Below are 4,433 nucleotides of genomic sequence, written 5' to 3'. Positions count from 1 at the left end.
GGAACTGTCAGTCCCGTTGTTTTCTCCTCCAGATTGTTCATCCAGCCTGTCCTATCCAGTCTTTTTAATGGCCTTTGCTCTCTTCATGTATCAGGTTGTCATGTCGTCATCCCACAGCTCATGTGATCTTCAGTCTCAGTGCTCAACGCAGCCAACAGATTCCTGAGACAGCCTCTAAACGCACGTGGAATACACTCATTCTTTGGCTACACTGGACTGGTTTTAATTTATTTCAGCTTCAACTTGAATTTGCTTACAAGCCATTGATGCTCTATTCCACAGTCAGCCTCTGGTCTTGTTCTGACCGATGATATTGAGCTTCTCCATCTCTCTTACCACAGATGTAGTTGATTTGATACCTCTCCATACCACCCAGCAGGCATCACATGGTTAGTCATCATTTATGTTGTTGAAGAAAAGACCCCCTTTTATAGTCCTTTAGCTAGAAAGGTGGGGTTCTTTCTCACTGTGGCTGCTGTTCAGATCACTGATTTGGCCCATCCTTGGACCGAAGATGATCGATAAAGGAGAAAACAAACAGGAAGCTCATGGTCACTGTAGTGGTCACTCTTCAAATTCTTACTTCCCCGTGTTTCACTTTTCAGAATCTCCAAGTAGTTGCACTTTTTGCTTTGTGCAGGGATTCTTGTCGTGGTCATTGGGGCGAAATGCACACTGCGCTTATCCCCTGTTGGCCTGGAAGTTGGTTCATTTTAACATTTAGATTCTTAAAAGTATACACTTTACTCACTTACTATTTTATTATCCAATATTTCACATTCACAACAATCGCCGAAAACGGTTTTGCTCATTAACAACATACGCCTGTCAGTAAAGGATGCTCGGGTACAGGATGAGAGGCACACTGCCTGTGATGGTTACGGTTATGTGTCAACTTGCCTGTGATGGTTACGGTTATGTGTCAACTTGCCTGGGCCATGCTACCCAGTGGTTTGGCAGTTGTATCATGATGTCATCTGACAGTTATGTCATGACAGAATTTGCCAGTGATAGAATGATGTAGTCATCCAACATTTTGTGACCTGTTCTGGTCATCCTCGATTTTGCAAAATGTTGATTTTTGCACAACCAGCTGATCCGAGTGAGGAAAGGTTGGAGTTTGGAAGCTCTGAGTGTGCGGGTTGGAGTTTATCAAACGTGTTTACTTCACAATGATCTGACTCGGCTGTTTATTTAGGAAAACTTCAAAATCTTCAGGCCTTTCTTCATAGGCTGGTCAGAATCCGCAGAGAATGATTCTCCTGTTGCTTGCTTGAGAGTAAAGCACTGGCAGCCCAGTGAACAGCAAAACTGGAGTTGTTAGTAGGCAGTACCCTCAGTACTGCTCTGTTGTTAGCATTGCTCTGCTCCCGCGACTTCACCTAGAATCGCCCAGAACACCAGCACTCTCTTTTACTCTGTCCAGGGAAGAAGCCTTTAGTCTTTTTCTCGGTGGGAGCAGAGTTGTACAGCTGCAAAAAGCTGGGGACAGCAGGGGTGAACTCAGAGTCACAGCTTCTCACAGATATTTTGAGCCATTCCTTCCAATTCTAGAATCTTCTGTACATTCATCTCTGTGGTAGTTACACACTCTGGTGTCAACTTGAGGATATTAAGCGTGAAGGGGTGGAGTCTAGCCTGCCAATCAGGTCACAGCCTGATACCTCCTTGTGGGCGTGGCCTTCCCATGAGGATTCTGGGAACTTCCTCTCTTTGTCATCATCAGCATCATGATTGCATGAATTTCTCTAGCCTTTCCCCCCATGGGCACACAAATAGGGAAGGAGAGCTCGAGTTTATTTATGATGGAGGTACTGCAGTAAAGAGCAACGAGTTAGTGTGTGAGTGCCAGCGTCTATCCCTCCATGGGCCACCGTGGCCCCATGGCAGAGCAGCCTGGCCAGCAGACCTGCGGCTACAGGTGTCACAGGCCTGCCTGCCACCTCCCTCCTGCTGCAGTGTGCCACCTCGGAGGGCGTGGGGCACTCTCCCCAGCCTGAGTCTGAGGAGTAATACAGAATCACCTCTGACCCTAGATTCGCCGAGTCAGCCTTCAGGCCTCCCTTCCACGTGGGAATCTCTTTTGTTTAACATCTATTTTGTTGCAATGAATCTATAAGCAATTTCTTTAGGTTACTTTTTGTGCAGGATTTTAATGTTAAACATAAATAAAGAAATGCTCAGGTTTGGTTTGGTTGTGCCGGAGTGGCGAGTGGTGGGGTGGTGGTGGTGGTAACGAGTTGCATTGTGACTCCTGCCTAAGCAGCTTTTCCCCCCAAACCCTCTCTTACAACCGTCTCACTTAATGACTTTACTCGGCCTCACTAAGAATCGTCACTCTGAGATGGAGGTGATGCGAATGGCCTAGAGTTAAGGGATATTGTGTATTCATCCAGGGTGGTGGGGAGCCTGCAGGGTTTACCCATCTTCTCTCCTGCAGAGCACCTGGAGGTCATTCCTGGGGACGAATCCCCTTTTTTGTGTATTTCCCCTCCAGTATTTTTGGGACATACATGACTTTTTTTCCCCATCATATTCCCCCCCCATCCCCCCCCACCAAGGACACACCAAATGTTCTCTAACCAGCCATGGCTGGGTTAGAGATAGTGGACACACAATTCATGTGTTTAACACAGGCACATAGAAAGACTACAAGCTATAAAGGAAACCCTCTGGGCCACTTCCACTTGGCCGCAGAGGGCCCTGTGAGGAGGAATGGACAGATGGCACATAATACCAAGAAGCTAACAATGAGCGATGGTGCCTTCTGGTGAAGAACACCGAGAATTTTCGGCAAGGATGAACTAACCGAGTACTTCCACATAAAGCAAGTCTTCACCCGCACCAAGGCGTTCATCTCATACAGCTCGGTTTTTCTGAATACAATTAGGTTAGAGATAAGTCATAAAAGATAATTTCTAAAAAAAAATCTCATATATTTGGAAACGTTGAAAGCATTTCTATTGCACATGAACCAGTGGGAAAAGTTCACAGCTGACATTTTAAAAAGACTTAGAACTTCGTGGCGATAGAAAATACCACATAGCAAAACTTGGCTGTGTGGCCGGAGGTCGAGCTGAAGAATATTTGGACCCTTGAGCAGATGAGGGAAGGAGAAGGGAAGCAGCCAACTTAAGAAGTCAGAAAAGGGCAATGGAAAGGCACACAGGGTAGCATGCTTTTCCTTACTAGAGAGATAACGCATCCATGACACGTAACCGAAACAAACAAACGAGCCACCCACACAACAAAGCTGTGATCCTGACAGGATCTTGCTTCTCGTTCACAGATGGATCCATTACCTTCCAATCTCATTCAGCTCCGTGTAAGCCGAGTCGAAATTGTCCTTCCAAGAAATGGTGGCACCGTGCGCAGCAGCATCTTCGGAAGAGAGGAATCCCATTTGTGTCAGCGGAGATGCCATAGAGAATAGAGAGAGGGTTAACAGGAAAGCTCCAGAGGGACCCCGAAGCAATTCTCTCCACGACATTCGGAGTCGGACTCTGGGAAAATGCAACTCTCTGAAAGGTTACTCTTAAAAATACAACCTCCAAGGGGAAACGGACATGACAGAGACAGACAGACATGACAGAGACAGGCTCCCTCTGGCATTTACTCAGGGAAACGTTGGTCAACCAGAAAGGTAACTTCTTGATATTTTAAAATAGCAATTTGCTAGAAAGCAGAGAGAAATCTATACTTTGAAACTCCAAAAAAAGGCAGTGAGAACCAGGACTGTCGGGAAAAGGCACTGGAGAAAGTGGGGCGGGTTTAAGGCCGAGGAAGGAGAGGGAGAAGAGGAATGTGCAGCAAACGGCTGAGAGCTTATCTTTCTCCCCTCCCTGCCCGCAGTCATGACTTATACGTGAAATGATTTAACTTCACCCAAACTATGAGGGTAGGCACAACGCTTGGTAAAAAAGCACAGAAACCTTTATTAGACAATCATGAACATAGGAAGCTATTGGTTGTCCACATATCCTCCATCTGGGTCACTTCAGAAGCAGGATTTCTTTCTCACTAACATTTCCCTGAAGCTCCCTGCGCTCTCCCACCGGGATCGTCAAAACAGCAGTTCTAGCATGCTTGAGGGACTCAAATCGCGTTCCTTTTCAAGGCTCTTTGAGTCTGGGGAACAAAAAGACGTTTGAAGGGACAAATTATGGCTATAGGGATGGAGTAAGGTTTCTCAAGGTCAATGAAGTTCCCATAAGACAGCCCTTGTGAATCTTGAAGAATGAGAAGAATGAGGTGCATGGTTGGGATGGGATTTACAATAAAAAGGCTTTCGTGAAACTTTTCTGGTTTTTTTTTCCTCACTAAGGCAATGTTCAACTTCCTTAAAATTTCTTTCTAATAAGCCTCTGTGACCATCCTGTATCCTCTGAGAAAATGTGGGAGTCACCCTTGGGGGAAAAGTCACTGTATTAGTC

The sequence above is a fragment of the Echinops telfairi genome, unplaced genomic scaffold (genome assembly GCF_000313985.2).
Source record: "Echinops telfairi isolate 266 unplaced genomic scaffold, ASM31398v2 ScPeMD7_17;HRSCAF=63, whole genome shotgun sequence".
NCBI classification, from domain to species: domain Eukaryota; kingdom Metazoa; phylum Chordata; class Mammalia; order Afrosoricida; family Tenrecidae; genus Echinops; species Echinops telfairi.
Note: the sequence above shows the minus strand (reverse complement) of the source record.